This window comes from Anomalospiza imberbis, chromosome 3 (assembly GCF_031753505.1).
Source record: "Anomalospiza imberbis isolate Cuckoo-Finch-1a 21T00152 chromosome 3, ASM3175350v1, whole genome shotgun sequence".
Classification (NCBI taxonomy): domain Eukaryota; kingdom Metazoa; phylum Chordata; class Aves; order Passeriformes; family Viduidae; genus Anomalospiza; species Anomalospiza imberbis.
Window position 1 is genome coordinate 61,853,615 of NC_089683.1, and position 16,778 is coordinate 61,870,392.

Consider the following 16,778-nt stretch of genomic DNA (forward strand, 5'->3'; position numbering starts at 1 on the left):
TGATCTTAGAAGGGTAACCTTTCTCCAAAACACATTTAACTCCATGAGCTCAGCAGTGGCTGCTGTGAGAGCAACGTAGGCTTTGTCATGTACTGACCTTTTGTTGAGCAGCACCTGCAGAAGAACTGGTAATAATGAGTCAAGACCTAGAAAAGACTTGCTGCTCTGATAACAGACATATGTACATAATTAGCAATTTCAAAGTTCATTTCTTTGACTTCAGATTGCATGTATTTAGGTATTTGTCAAAGGTAGGCACCAACAAAGGCCACAATAGTACAGGCATAGGAACAAGCATTGCCTTCAGAAACCAGCTCCTCTGCAGGTATGAAGCAGTGTCACCTATTTCTGTCACACAAGGTCCCACATACATACACTGGGATAAATATACCAGTGTCAAACTTGTATAAACCAGGAGTAAATATACAAATCTCTCCTGTCTTTCTCTGTTCCTAGGAGGAAGTGGTTTTCTAAGTATCCCAGTGCTGTGCTGCTGTGGCTTCATGACCATGTGTGCCAGCACTTTTCCCTGCAGCCAGAGCAAGGTGACTTCTCCTGCTGCTGCTTTACTTTTTTTTCTGCTGATAATAGCAGGGAACATCATCCATCTCCTCTGGGAAGCTGCATTTGCTTGGCTTACATGGGCCATGGCCCCATGGAGTGGCCTCAGCTAGCTGGGCTCCCTGTCACCCTTCTCAGGGTCTCAGACAGCTTCAGGGAGCACACGATGCCTCCAGCTCTGCTCCACGAGGTGCAGGTGCTTGCCTTTTGTGCTGGGCTGGTTTGCACTGACCTGGTGAGATCGTGGTAGTGAAGATCTGCAGACAGCACCAGCAGGGCTTGTGTGCCATTTGTATACTACATGGGGTGGTATGCTGCTAACATACCTTCAGGAGTAAAAATCGAGAGTTAGAGGTTAAAGCTGATGAAATTCTGATGAATTTGAAACAAAGTTCAATAAAAAGCAGATGGTGTTTTTAATCATTCCTTTTCCACTCAGTTAATAAGGCCAAATGTTCAGAAAGTTCTCTGTAAATATATCACCCTGCTTTCCAAGTATCTCAAAAAAATACTCTAACTACAACTTTAATAAGACAGGCATCCTCCCAAAAGGGCAGTAACCTGCCCTTTATTGGCCTCATGTCAACACTTGGCAGCAATGAGCCATTTCTTGCCTCTGATGTTCCTGTTGTGTCACTTGTTCCTAAAATAGCCTCTTTCCTTAGCACTCATACTTGTGTTCAGATGGCGGGCAGCCACACAGAACCTGCTGTCATGAAGCACAGATTGGAGGGATTTTAGATTTTCAAGAGGCAGGGAGCTTCCCTGTGGATTTGGAGGAGGCAGTTACCCACCTCTAATTGAAACCAGCTTGGTTGCCTCTGCATGCTGGGCTCACCAGGAGCAGTCTCCTCTCACCCTGCATTACAGAGTGTGGAGGTCTGTATCCAAGCCTTTTGGTCTAAGAGCCTTTTACAGTCAGGACAGAGAAGTGGGCACTTCTGGGAAAGGACATGGTTCCTGTTCTCCCAAGCCTGCTGCAGAAGTGGGGAGGGAAGAACGGTGCCCTGCAAACGTCCATGTCTCCCCACTGCCTGTAAAAGGAGCTCGGGTTGAGCAGCCCCTGTGCAGACACTGGTGCCGAGGTTGCCCCAGGTGGGGCAGACACCTGTTGGGGTGCCTCGGCTGGTGGCCCCAGGGCTTTGTGCACAGTGCTGTGGCTGTGCACCAGCCTTGGCCAGTGTCCCAAAGCTGAGCTGGCCCTCTGTGACAGCAGCAGTTGTGCTGACCACCGTGGGGCTTGGAGCCTTCACACTCAAGGGTAAATTTGGCAACATCCAGGAGTTAAGAGCACAAACACATATTCTCCTCCCATACACATTTTGTAGCAATGACTCCTATAAATGCTCAAATCCCTCACCTTTGTGGGAGCTTTGCTGTAGGAAGGAAGCTGATAACAAACTTATTCTTGTTTTCAGCCCCTCAAGACTGTTCTTTCCCGCCGGTGTTCAGCACCATCACTCTTATTCAGCAAAGGTTTGAGCAAGACATGGCTACCTTCAGCCAGGTACGTACATTGAGTGGCTGCACAGGTGTTTGATGCCCAGGAGCAAGGTGATACACCTTGGCTTGCCCATGCACGTGTCATGTGGCTCTGCTGTCAGTGTCCTGCACTGAAGGACCCCAGGCTCCTTGCAGGTGCAGGAGTGTACCTGTGGTGCCTGGGGTGGCTGAGCTGGCAGAGTTGTGGCTGGGGGCTGCTGGTGCAGATGGGATGGACGGGAGAGGTGGTGGGAACTGCACTTCCTGGCATTGCATCCAGCTGCTCTTCTCGCCCTCCCACCGGGCCTGTGCTAGACCAGCAGGAGATAAGCCTCTTCCCTCCATCTCTCTCACTCCATACCAAGGGCTGCCAGTGCTGGCTCCTTGTTCATATTAGTTTCTGCTAGTGCTGTTGAGAAGTTCCCATTGGCAGTTTCTCATTGGTGCATCCTGATTCTTTGTTTTCCTCCTGATTTTCTTTCTTTTGGATAGCAAAGCCTTCAAAACAGGCAGAAGAGTTGGCTGTGATAGCATTTATTGCCTTATTTTACTACAGGTCACGACTTACCTACACAAACCAATGGGAAATACCTGCTGATGTTGTTAGTGGCAGTGCCTCCTGCCTTGATTAAACTATTTCCAATATGCAGAACACTGTTATTTGAACTGCAGCTATTTCACCTCAATGCCCTGATTTCCCCTCAAATAAACCCAGTGCAGTTAGTCAAAGAGCTCTGCTAACTGGGCATGGTGGTATTGCAAGTGGGCTCATTATGTGTTACCAAAAAATCTTCTAGGGGAAAGGCAGAAATGACCCAATATCTTGACTCTTCATTTTTCAAAAATCCGAGGCCTTGAGCACTCCTTGCATGGGGAAGGGGCAAGTTGTGCTGCGTGAGCTCTTATTAATTATTCTGCAGTTATGTCTCTCTTCACAGAGAGCACATTTTTTTGCATTCATTTCTTGACATGAACATCAGGAGCTGTCAGACTGTGAGAATGGCTGAGTTTAACACATTTTTCTTTTGCTGGAAACATTCCTGATTGAAGTCTGTGAAGTGGCTTGGTGTGACACCTCCTGGCTTGCCATATGGCTCCATCTCAGAGCCCAGAATCATCCTACAGCCCAGGAGGATAGGAGGAACTCAAATACTGAACGAGTGCCTAGGACTCACTGCTCTGTTTTCGTTGATGCCATAATTTGGTAGGTGTTACAAATGAAAAATACTATCACACACCCCAGCCTACCCTCCTCCCCACAATAGCTACAAACTCCAGACACCTGCAGGAAAAAGGGGCTGTTAATGTCACTGTAGGAAGGAGACAGCAGCATCCCTGTGTTAGCTGGTAATGGGGGTAATCAGCTGGAGGGGCAGTTGTGCCTCTTGTCCAGCTCTGAGTTCCTCCATCCTTCAGCCTCTGGCTTCGGTTTTTGGACATCTGACTATGAAAACAGAGTGTGCTGGGCAGGAAAGTTGTCCACATGTCTATCTCCACTTCATGCTTAGTATGGGCCCTCCCTCTCCTTTCTGCAGGAGGCAGCATTTACCAAGAGCTCCTGCAGAGCATTCTCAGTGGTCTAATCCACATTGTTGCTGGTGTCATCAGCTAATTTGCAGATTGTGCCAGCATCTAATTTTACTCCTCCAAGCAGAGGTTCAGCAGTAGCTGCCACCTCCCTTTGTCCTGAGCCTTGCCTCCACATTGCTCTCCAGGCAGTGTGTGCAGGAGAGCTCTGATGGTGTTCACACTCTTTGTTCCTGTGGGTGGCTGCCTGCTTAGCCTATCCCTCAAACTGTGCTAATCCCAGTAGCCTGGACAGAGCCCCAGTTTATTCATCAGGACCTGCCTCACAGCACTAATGGCCATCAAGGCCTTGAATCAGCTCATCTTACAAAATGAAGCATCATTTCTAGTACATACATTGGAGTTGATGAATACATAAAAACTCTGAGGTGCAGAAGAGAGTTGTGAAAGTCAGGTCAGACCCAGCTTCCTTTGTGCTGCACATACAGTCCCTTCCTGAGACCTCACAGCCTCGTGACCAAGCCACTGGTGGCTTCACTGTGACGTGAAGCAATGGAAAAGGCCCACAAAGCCCTGTGGAAAGTGATTTTTGAGTGTGTGTTATCAGCACAATCTAATCAGCCTTGAAACAAAAATTGTCAGTTGTGTCTCAATAAATGCTGCCATCTTGGGCAACACTCCAGACTTGCTCTCTTCAGACATGGTCTAAAGCCCCTGCACCTATAGAAGCATAAAAATAAAAGCCTCTATTACACTTCACAGCAGGAAAGTGGAATTGTTACAAGTGACCCATCTTCATGAAGCTGTCGTCTTTCAGGATGGAGAGCAGTCATAGATGAAATATTTCCTGATTTTTTTCTGTGCAGGCAGTAAGCTATGCATATGCCATGGAGCACTTACTGGAACACTATTCTGCATAGCCACTATACAGTGAGGATGAATTTCACATGGCACCAATAGCCTTTGTGAGCTGGTTGACAAACTGTGAACCGTCCAGTCCTGACATTCTCAGTCTAAATGTGATTTTTTTTCTTTCCCCTTCAGACCTTCACAAACAACTAGACTGGGCTAATGCAGGTGATTGTCGGGAGTGAACCATTAGTAATTTCCAGAAAATTGATACATTTATTCATCCTTCAAGTTCAATGATTTAGAAACTGGTATCATCCAGCCCTCAAACCAATTCCTTATTGCAATAGCATGCAGGTTGTATTCTAATCAACCAGTGCAGGTGCAGACATTGCATGAAGCATTGGCTCATGAGATAAAAGTCACTGAAGTGTTTGGTTTCTGAATCTATTGATAAATTATCAGTAGCATAAGGAAAAGGTAACATAAGCATAATCCTGTGCTTACTGTCTGGTTATTAACCAACAGGCCAATCAGAAATCCTTTGGATTTATGTTGGAAAATTACCAACGATAAACTTCAGGCAGTAAGTAAGGCAAACCTTTTACTTTAAAGGAAAAAGTCTCCATAACAAACTGAGACCCTAAAGAAACTTATTCCTTGGGATGTCTAGAGGATATTTTCTGAAAATTGATGTTTAATTTGTACCAGACGTCTTGTGTACCTCTGAGGCTGAGTTTGCATATTGCTCATTTGGTGCTAACTTCATTTCCCACTCCTGACAGGGAAGACATTAATTAACGTGCATCCTCTTCAAATATTCATGGAGACAGGATGAATATTTGAAACCTACCCCACAGGTTTTTCACTGAGTTATCCACCGATGTCAAGTTGGAGATGTCAGTGGACCCAGACCAACCCTTGCCGTGGCTGCAGATGCAATTGCAGGAGCTGAGAGGAGCAATGTACTGAAGACAGCACTCAACTGTCTTTCAGGACAGTGAAGCAAGTCTTAGTGCAGCCTTTAGTGGGAAAGTCATTTAACTAATGACTCCCTTGATTTCCAACCTGATAATGAAGTTAGCACTGCATTTCCTTGTGGAGGGAAACATCATTTTGGGAGGTTCTTCACACTGAAAGAACAAGGAGTGTGGGAGCTTGGGCTCTGTGTGGTCTTTTCTGTGTTACCCTGGCTCCTTTTCCTGCACAGGCAGCCAGGACTAAGCAGAGAGGCATAGCATGTGCTGAACTCTCCTACAGAGATTCTGGATCCCGTCCCAAAACTGAAGATCTGATTCCTGTCATCATGCAACCCCATTTATTTGCCTTTTTATTCTTGCCATGGCAAGCTGAGAAAGCTCAGGCAAGTGTCTGCAGAGATGCAGAGGGGGTGAGTCATGCAGAGCCTGGGGGCTGACAGCAGAGACCCTTATGTGGAAGGCTGTGCTTAAGGGAGGCAGGACGGTTTCTGGCTGGCCACAGAACTGAAGTGGGCAGGTGTCAATGAGTCAAGTGAAGGTTACTGCAAAACACAATCTCTGAAGGTGAAATCAGTGAGGTTGCTGGTAACACCATGGAGTTTTATGGGTCAGCTTGAAGCTTCAGTTTCCTTTCCATACCCTCCCACTATTCCTTGGCAGCCCTACTGCTCCTGCCCTTCACTTTTTCTCTTCATTCACTTTTACTAACTTCCATTTTTCACCCTTTGTGCACTTATACTAGCTAAATGTTTTAGCTCTATTGTGTAAGCAGCTGATAACAGTATTGTGAGTTTTCATTCATAGACTGACCAATGGGAAATTAATGAACAAAAATGTAATACTTTCACAGGACCAGCTGAATGGAAGCATAGCAGTCAGGGTGCTCCTTTTTAGGGGAAGAGTGGGCATCCACCCCCTGCTCTGGTTCAGACAACCTTCAGCATGACATTTCACTTCTGCACCACAAGTCCCCATCTGTAACACAGGGTGAATAATGCTGCCTTTCCTCATAAGGATAATGATGGGGTGAGGAAAGGAGAAGTTAAGAACTCAACAGAGGGATGGGGCTGAATAATTTGGAGGTAGGTATAAAACAATCAACGACTGTGGAGACCAGGAGCAAACCCAAAAGATTAGGTTTTTTCAGGGTAAGATTTGTCTTATTATTGACTCTTAGCATAACAGGGATATATGCAGGATCCCTCTCTTTTTATAATACAAATAATAAGTGAAAGTACTTCATATTAATTAAGAGCAATTTCCTTGAGAAAGAGTTTTGTGAAAGCAGACCTATTTATAAACACAGAATAATGTGTCCAGCTTCTTGTGTGGGTTGGTTCAAAACAATTCATAGAAATTGTACTGCTGAGAAACTCAGAGACTGGCTGACATTATTATAGAACGTGTCTGCTTTCTTTGGAAAAGTTAAATTTGTGTTGAAAAAAAGTAACACTGAAAATATCACCCAAACTAAAATATTTCTCAGTGGGAAAAATATGTCATTGTTGTTGGTAGAGATCTTTTAACTTTTATTCTACCTATGACCTAACTTAAATGTGAGCTTTAGAAACTTGGCCTGTGATTCCTCATTGTGCTTTTGATAAATTACAATTTCATGAAAGCTGCAACCCAAATTTATTCAATAAACTCAAAAAAACATGAGAAATAAATATGTTTTGAAACAATATTGACCCAACACTGGCTGATGCTGCCACAAACATATCTGTGACTCCAGGACCAGTCCCAGTGGGCTCTGATCAGAAGAGTTCAATGGGGTGAATTGGGAGCGTGTCCCACCAGGGATCATCCCGCAGCAGGATGGCCTGCAGAGCCCACACAGCCATCTTACCAGAGGTGTGTCCCAGTTGCAGTGGACCATAAAGGCATCCACACAGCTTTAAAAGGACTGGAGGGTCTTCAGGTGTTACTGCCCTGTTCCCACTCAACCCTGTTCCCTGTCTAGAAGTTATAAACAGCAGCAAAGGCTGCTGGGTGCTCTGGTATTTCTGCTAGTTCTGTATTACAGTGCTGCATGATGGGGCTTGAAATAAGCTGGAAAGTTCACACTGCAGATAAACTTGGGAGCACTCGCTCTGTTTCACCTGCAGACTGGTGGGAGCAGAGCACTCATGAGGTAGCCAGTGACAAGCCACACCCAGCTGCTGGGCAGCCACTGCTGCCCTCACAGATGCTGACCTGAACAGCTGCTCCATGCGGGGCAGAATCTGTGCTTCCACCAACACATCTTGTTTAAAACAGTAAAACTTTTATTATGTGTCCAAGCCTCAGTCATAACCAGCTTATCTCTAAACAGCTAATAATTTCATTTTACTTCTAAATTAAACTCTGAGGTTTTCATGACCTTTCTGCACACGCACAGCTATTCCTATCTATATGCCACAAGGAACGTGCAGCAGCATGTGCAGTGTTGCCTAGGACTTAGCTGAGTCCATCAGCACTGCAGTCCTCTGGACAAACTCCATAAATGGCCAGTGGTGCTCATGGGATGCTTATAGAATACAGGGTTCTTCACTACAATAAAAAAAAATTGCACCTAGAGAAGACCTCAAAGGGATGGGGGCTTCAGTGCTGTGATCCTGTTAAAAACTGGGTCTGAGAAGAGAGCCTCAAACCAAAAGATGCACTGATGGAAATCAAGAGCATTACGTGGCAGGCTAATTAACACCCATGACAGCTAACATCCTGTCTGCTGCTGGAAAGGAAACACGCTGTGGGCGTCCCGAGGCTGACACTCATGCCTGCCATCTCCCCCGTGCTGCTGCTGCGGGCTGGGCAGCACAGCCGGCAGTGTGCCGGTCATACAGACCGCTGGCACCATGGGCACTCCAGAGCCTCCATCCAGGACCCTCCCATCCTCTGCAGCATGAGGCAGCCCCAGAGATCTCCTGGGGCTCACCAGGGCCCCTGCTCTGCTAGCAAACATGTTGCTGTCAAGGGCTTTCCCCATCGCTCAGACAGGAATGTCCTTCTCAGAAATTGCTCAGGTGTTCCCAGCACAGCAGAGCTCAGCCCATGCCAGCCACCACTTGCCAGCAGCATCTTGACACCATCTGGAAACTGGCACAAGCTGGACATCCCCAGCAGGCAGTTTGGATAAGGCCTCCTTTGCTTGGCAGAGTGATAGCCTTGGACAGCAAAAATGTGGCCTTCCCCATGCCAAGTCACCACAGAACCAGGCTTGTGCCAGTATTGCTGTGGTCAGTGTTTAGCATCTCCCCAGTCATCAGGTGAGGACACTGTGAAGAACCACCCTCTGCCCTGAGCCCAGGGTGTCAGCAGGGTGAGCCCAGCTATGCCAGCAGTGCAGCCCCAGTCTCTTTAGCTCCCTTCTCCACTTCCAGCCATGAAAGGATATTTTTAATCTGCATAGACCCACTCCAGTGCCCCAAGCTGACCTAGGTGGGATTCCAAGCTAAAGCCAAAGCAAAGTCAGACTAAATGTTTCAGGCTTAGGAAAATTTGGAATTTTCCTTTTCCATATTACTTCCAGTCCCACATGAATTCCTGCATGCCCAGAGACAATTCACTTTGTTGTCCTCCTCAGCATCCTCCCAGGGAGGAATACTGAGATTTAAGTGAATGAAAAGCAGATGAGAGCTGTGTCCCCAATTGTTACCCCAATGCAAAGGCAGCCCATCCTTGTGCAGCCCACTAATGACAGTGGCAATGGGCACCTTTGAGATCAGGAAAGACAATGGGCTGCAGGGCCATCTCAATGCTGTGAGAAGCCCCTGGGCTGAGTTGCGCCATGTGACACTCATCCTTCCCTTGCTCAGGTGTGCCTGATGCAGTGCCTGTTCCCTGACAGGGAGTCTGGTGTTTATTGAAGCTAGGAGAGCCAGGCAAGTCTCATCTCATCAGGGTGAGGTGTCTCCAGGTTTGTTTGGAGATCGATCAGCTTCAAATTGTGCCATGATGTCACCAGCAAGAGTGGAACCAGAGGATTTCCTCCCACTCTCTGCCTGTGGTCTCACATTTGTCAGGGTTTTTAAGTTCAGCCACACAGTTATGCAGTGCCTCTACTGCCAGGCAATCTCCTGCTAACCAGGCCCAGGAATGCTTAATTCCAAGGTTTAGCCAAGCATGGGTGCCTGTAGCCTCACATGGCTGTGAGGGACCCAGAAGGGCTCTGTCCTTAAGACAGCCAAGGTCAAAATGTGTAAACATTTTACTGCATTGCACCTGCTACTCCCACTCTTTCTCCTTTCTACACATCACTTCCTACAAACTGCACCTTTCCCTTCAGTCTCCACAAAATTGGTCAATAGTTAAATGTCAACCAAAGCAGCAAAACCTTTGCAGTTCTCGGCAGTCCTGAGCTCCCTGCTAGCGCTTAGCTGGCACAGCAAGCAAGGGCTGGGGAGGAAGCAGTGTGTATGTGGGTGTGTTCTTGTTGCACGAGAGAAGGGGATTGCTGGAGCATCATCTGTGTTTTTCATTCCACATGTCACCATGTCACCTGCCCTGCAGAGGAAGAGTGAGCTAGGCAGGCTACAGGCAGATGAAGCTGCAGCTGGCTACTGAAGGAGAACCTTCTTATGCCTTGGAGGTGTTCTTCACACTGTGTCTCACTCTGATTCTGCTCTCTTTGAGGTCTCTGAAGATTTAAGTGTTACCTGGTATTGGAGCCAGGTGTCAATGAGATAGAAAATACATCTGCACTTCTTAACCCTGCATGAGGGAGGGCAGACTGGAAGGCACAAGATCCCGAGCTGGTCTCAGCCCAGTTCACTTGAGGATTTGTAGCCATGGAGGGACCTGCAGCTTGCAGAGGTGAATGTTCTTTCTTCCATTCCTGCAAGACCAGGTGTCCGTAGGCCACCCAAGCCAATGGAGGGCCTTGTATACTGCAGACAGGACCAGGTGTTTGGGTTTTATGTGGCAACACAGACCTGTTACAGTCTAAAACCCCATTCTCTTCTCCTCTCTCATCCCAGGCAGCAGTCACTTCCTATTGTCCCCTACTGGAAAACTAAGTGGCAGGCCCCTAGCCTACAATTAGACCTTTTAAAACCTAGACACTGAAGGAACCAGGGCTGGGGTGCAGTCACAGAAGTTCCACTGCTCCACATATATTGGTGGATTAATAAGAGACATGGGCATGGACGTTAATTAATCCCATAAAGGTGTAGCCTGAGGAAATGCTGCTGGTTTTGGCACATGGACAAAATAGCAGTTGCTTAGACTTCAAGCATCCAGTGAAAAGCAAGGGACTTGAGAAGCTCCCAGGGGAGGATAAAGTACGACTTGGTACTTCTCATGCAACACTCATACATCAGTGGATGGACTGTTTAATTTTAAATCAGTTACAGCCATAAAGGTAACATTCCACTTACTTTAATGGCAAAATGGAGTCTCACTGAGTTGCCCACCTCTGGCTAGGGGGAGGGATTTTAGCCAAATTTATTGCATCTATTTCCTAGTAAACAATATAATCCAGAAAAAATAACACACACACACACACACACACACACACACACACACATATATATATATATATATATATAGTCAACTATTGTATTTCTAAGCCTCTTGTACTGTCTGATCCCATAGAACTCATCCAGGAGGATGCCTTAATCCTGTCCTCACTGTGCACCCACTGTGTGCAAGCCCTTAAAAATGCTCTTGGTCAAAAAGACTTGTCTACTCTGCCAGTCAATCTCTACACGCTATCTGTATACAGGAGTTTTATCAACATTATTCTGCTAGGGTATGAATTTGGGTTTCCTTGAGACTGCAGGTGTAAATTTCTGGGGGTCCTTGCATCTCCAGAGTCATGGGAAAGCTGTCCCCACCTCTGCTGCAGCCAAAGGTCCACAGCATCTCTGAACAGACCTGTGTCTGCATGGCCCATGGCACCTGGCCTCAGCTTTCCTAAGGAATAGCATAGCTCTTTTATCCTCTGGGTGTCCATGGTCCATATCTTGCTTTAATTAAGGTGGATGATGGAAAGTGGAACAGGTAACTTGTTTTAAAGCATCTTTCAAGTATTTATTACCCAGACAACCACTTGTAAGGAAATTTTTATATACTCAAAGCTTGATGTGACCTTTGGGTATATATAAAGCAATTAGCAGAAGTAAGGAGGTTAATTTTAAGTTAAAAAAGTGTTTGAAACAGTGGGACTGAAGGATGTCTGACACATTGGTGTCTGTATTTTTTAAAGGATTTGAAAACTTGATGAAACTGTAGAAAGATCTCTTAAAAACTGTGGAAGGGTTTGAGAAAGCCCTGTAGAATGAATCTGAAGGATATCAGCCTGGGTAACATAGTAAAAGGAAGACCAGAAGATGACTCGGGTTATGTGTGAGTGTGTTATTGTAGGGGAAACCAACGGCAAGATAGGGCTTTTGGAAGTAGGTGAAATTGGTGTTAGGAGAAGAGGTAGCTGTGCAAACTGGGAAAAATAAAATGTGAAAATAACCATGCTGTTAATAAACCACTGTGAAAGTTTGAATTGCAGTAAATCACACATTGCTGGCTGGGTTTGCTCCAAGACTAACCAGATGAAATTCTAGTGTGGACATGCAGCCAGACTAGATGATATCATGGACTATTTCCTGGCCTTGAGGATGAACCTATGTGTTCATGTTACCTGTTTTCCTAAGGAAAAAAGAAGAATGTGTTTCTTCTGACAGACATTTCCTCATCCTGCAGTCCTCAGCTAAGCACAGTTTTCGCCAACCTCTTCAAAGTGTTCACACAGTTCTGCAAGGCCCAGGCCAGATCTCACCCTTGGCCCTTCTTCCAGCTCATATCATGACTCTGATGTGTCACTTCTAGAGCTTCATTGCAAAAATTAGGGCTCGGTTGCAGGATGGCAAATGAATAAGCATCTAAAGGGACAAAACCCACCTAAGATGCATCTAGAGAGAAAATTCCTCACTTTCTCTGGCAAGCAGGAATATTTAACTACAGCCAACCACCCAGTTATAAGGTTTTCCACAGTTGTAAGTTTTGACCCATGGTAATTTTGGATCACAGCTTCCTAGAAACCCATCAATGAGAAGCCATTTCCCCTTTGCTAACAGCAGTAACCCTACTGATTATGTCCCACAAATATCAAGTAAAATGGATTTTCTTATATCTTATATTTTTTTTTCATATATCTAAAAATAATCCCTGACACCCCCCGTCTTAAGTGTTTCTTGGGAAATAACAAAAAAACCCAAGACACCTTGTAGTCAGTTATAAACAGACAATGGGAAAATCCTACACTTGACTAATTGTAGTACTGTGGCTGGGCTTTATGTTTGGGGATTTCTCAAAGTTTAACTTCTGCGTGAGTGAGCTCAGAGCCAAACTGAAAGTGAAAATCAGTTTCTGCTTGGAGCCATGCTGAGCCAACCACCCGTGAGCTGGGTAAATCTGCAACTCTGCTTCTGACCCACACCAAATCAATCAAACAGGTATTTTTGGAGCTGGCTTGAAGAAGAAACTTGAAAGGAAATTGATTTCTTAAGAACAGCTGCTCAAAATCTTATTTTTGGCAGGCTGCTGGGAACTTTGTTCCTGAAATTGGAAGAAGTGTAAGAAGTTGTCTCACATTTTGAATAGCTGGTGTTCAGCTGAAGAAATGCTATTTTTTTCAGTGAAAGAATTTTATGTTCAGTTAAACTTTTCATGATGCACAAGTCATTTTTAAAACAGTTTCAATCTTCCTTTCATTTTGTGAAGAGACAAACGTCACCTATTTTTCCTCAGCAAATGTACCACTTTGGCCCTGCTGGAGGCTCACATATGGATAGGTGGCTGGGGGTCGCATCACAGTCAAGCGGCTGCAGCTTTGGCCTCAGTACCTGACTCATCAACCTGGACCTGCTAATGGGCATGTCACTGCCCCCAGGGGATCTGCCCACATCCTAACTTCAGAGAGCCTGCTTAGGGCACAGCTCTCCAGGCTGTTATGCTTAGGTTATGAAAGCGTTTCCCAGGGAACCAGCAGCAGGTTTTTCATTTGAAAAGCTGGTAGCCTTCTCCTTGCACAGACCTCAGGTACCTGCTATGCCAGGCAGAAACCTGGTCCCTGTGTCACCTGTGGTGCTCTGATTTGGCTGAGCCCCAGGCCCTGTGCTATAATAAACAAGGTCAATAATAACCATGCTGATGGTGAGATCAGCAACAGCGGAGTAGATCAAGCATGCCCACCCTCGGACCATAAACCCAGCCTTTCTGTAGATACATAACATACTGACACAGTAACTCTTCCTTACCAAAACAGTCAACTGACTCTTTGTAGAATCAAAGAATCATTGAGGTTGGAAAATACCTCTAAGATCATTGAGTCCAACCCTTAACCTGATACTGCCAAGCCCACCACAAAACCATGTCTCCAAGTGCCCCATCCACACATCTTTTAAATACCTCCAGGGATGGGGACTTTACCACTTCCCTGGGCAGCCTGTTCCAGTGCTTGACAACTTTTCAATGAATCTAGCACTTAAGCATTCATCAATGAGTTTCAAATCAGCCATCTGATGTTTCTTGATATACATGAAGGGCATAAGCTTTCACTTCAGGAGAGCAACTTGCATAAAATCTGTGCTCACCTTGAGGAAATCATTGATATCCACTGCTCTTCCCCACTGGAGTTCAGCCACGGGCAGCTTTCCTTCTTCTCCAGCTCTACTTTTCTGGTTGGATTTCTCCACTTAGACGCTGGTAATACAGTCTCTGGTTCAGATGTTATCTGATGAGAAAATCCTTTGAAACAAATGGAAATGCAAGAGCCAGAATCTCTCTTTAATTTGAAGAAACTTTGAAATATAATCATTCAGGAAGACACTAAAGGCAGAAAGGGAATTTCCCTGGACAGTCTTAGTGTGAGGGGGGCTGCTAGCATAACTCTAGGGAAGTTCACAGCACAAAAAATATTAATTTCAACATTTAAATGCATTTCATCGTAATCATCTCATCTCTCATCTTCTTCACATATCATAAATGTTTCTCTAGCCCATTTGCTGGGTAAAGTGCTAATTTCAGGGTCCCAGCTCTTGTTTTTTTATAAGCTTCACAGAAAAGAGGAAAATGGAGACCAGGCACCCTGAGGGGAACAATGGTTTTAAAGTTCTTTATCCTCACAAAAAAAAAGCATCAGGAATCTAGGACACAGTGGACCCTTATTCAGAAAATGTTGCCACAGTAAACAGGTGCCAGCTGGATGCATTGCGATCTAGTGTGTAAATCAATCTGACTAGTGACTCTTAGCAAAGCTTTTGCCCGGTGGAGCAGGACAGCTCCTTTGTAGCAATAGAAGGAAAGGTTTTCTGTACCCTAGCAGGCACAGAATATGTTATGAAGTACGATATTCCTGGCACCTGCTGTTTGTTTTTTGGTCAGGTTTTGGGGTTATTTTTTTTTTCCTCTAACTGTTCTGAATGCATGCATCTAAACTCTGCATAGCTCACATATGTAGTAAAAATGATGGCATCTTCTTGTGTCCTGCCCAGGTAATTGTGTTGCATATTTAGAAAAGCACCACTACAAATCAGACTCATTTTCCTTTTCCTGTCAGTATTGGAGAAAAGGACTTTGATCATTCTCCAGCGCCCAGAGAATTTGGTTTGGTTCTTAGAAAGACACTTTCCTTGGCTAAAATTGTCAGCCTAAGCTCTAAATTCTTGGGGGAGAAAATATACCAACTTTCCTGAAAGACTTGCTGCTACAGTCTTAAACTGCAAAGACCCCTGAACACCCTTTCTCTTCTCACAGGCAAAACATACAGCCCGTGCACAGGTCAGTCAGGCCACTGTGTTTCACAGACTTTCTGCTTTCCTCCTACATTCACACAAGTTGGTACTTTTTTCTATAGCCCACACTTCTTAAATTAGTCAGGGGATGAATTAATTTATCGGTCTGAAGGGGTGGGAAATAGCAAAGGCTGCACCTACTGATTCAGCCTCAATTGTGGTATTTGTCATACTAATGGACAAAGAGCATCTTCTGCTTCCCATCAGTGCTATTCATGTTTGCTGAGAAGTGACTTATCAGAGAGAGATGACTGAAAAAGAACAGAAGGACATAAATGCATTCTTACTAATTTCTTCTTAAAGCCAGTTCAGATGTAGTTTTTCATTTCCATTGTTTGGAGTAATTAAAAAAGTTTCAGTTATTGTTCATTTATTGTATTACTCTATTAGATACACTTCCCATGAGAAATTTCCCTAGAAGGCACCCAGAGGCAGAATTCATAAAATCAATTTGCAGAGCTACCTTTGTGATACCATGATATATAGGTCTGTGTTTTAGTTTGGATTTTTTTTTTTTTTTTTTCTGAGAAGCACAAGAAAGAGCAGTAGTCTTTACTAGTTCTTTGGAGTTCGGTGGTGGTGTTTTTTTCCCTTTTTTTTTCCTGACAGGGTTACTGGAAATTGCAAATCTTGTCTTTATTTTTCTTGGCTGCTTCTTGGGTGGATGAGGAAAGTGAATGGCAACCCAGCTGACACTGTAAGAAGAAAGGCTGTGCCTTTAATGGAAATGTTTTCATCTACCTGTCTTAGCAGACAGCACAAAAAAAGTATCATTTAACGGTGCCTTTGAGGGAGAAATAGAGTAATTAAACAAAGAATTTTGAGTATAAGCTCATTCAAGCATTTTTCATCTTGCTTTTGTTGCATGAAAAGACTAATGCAATTAAAGAACACATTCATTTACTTAGTGAATGTCCCCATTCTTTAACATGACTGTATGCTGCTTTACAGAGAATGACCAAGGTAAGGATCTTTCTGTATATGGCTGAGAGAACAGAGTGGTGTGAAAAGTAGAGGCTCTGGCACAAAAAGGCTCTTTTCCCTTCAAGGGCAGCAAGCCCACAGTCTCACTGCAAATGCAAAAGGACAGCATATGTGTGACAGCTTGCATGGACAAGACAAAAGTTTGTAAAGTGATTCTACTTTGGAGAGCGAAGGTGCCCAGAAGAATGCTCTGACTGCCTACCAGCAATCTTTCTTTTGAACTCTCTTCTCTTCTGCTCATAGGGACAGAAGCTGATGTACTGGTAAAACTGGAGTTGTTATTTGTGTACTATAATTCCAACTTTTTCTAGGTCTTTAATTAAATAAGAAACTAAATCAGCCTACTCCTATATGCTTTTCTCCAGAGTAAATAAAATTAATAAACTAGAGGCTTGGAAAAAAAACCTTCTTATAAAGGCATGAGATCTGCAACTATTTTTGAAACAAGTAGCATCATTTGCCATTAGAGATAGAAATCTGGATTAGGTGGTTCAGGAGAATGATCTGGCCTGCTAATTTCCTACATTCTTATGTTTTATGTACGCTAGTTTTCTCCAACAGAATGGCCCAAGCTGAAAACTCAACTGTGTTCAAGGCTTCCATGAGCTGCTGAGTATTTGGGTGT

General features: G+C 44.7%; 1 protein-coding gene and 1 long non-coding RNA gene across 2 annotated transcripts in view; both read right to left on the reverse strand.

Moving 5' to 3' along the window:
- LOC137470910 (T-cell activation Rho GTPase-activating protein-like) overlaps positions 1-16,778 on the reverse strand; it is a 68,108-nt gene that overhangs the window by 17,030 nt on the left and 34,300 nt on the right. The gene's annotated exons all lie outside the window — the stretch shown is intronic.
- Positions 10,966-16,778, reverse strand: part of LOC137470908 (uncharacterized) — a 33,270-nt gene continuing 27,457 nt past the window's right edge. The window contains exons 3-4 of the long non-coding RNA XR_010997305.1: positions 13,970-14,123; positions 10,966-12,932 (exon numbers count right to left, since the gene is read on the reverse strand). This is a non-coding gene — a long non-coding RNA (uncharacterized lncRNA). The remainder of the gene's footprint in view (positions 12,933-13,969; positions 14,124-16,778) is intronic.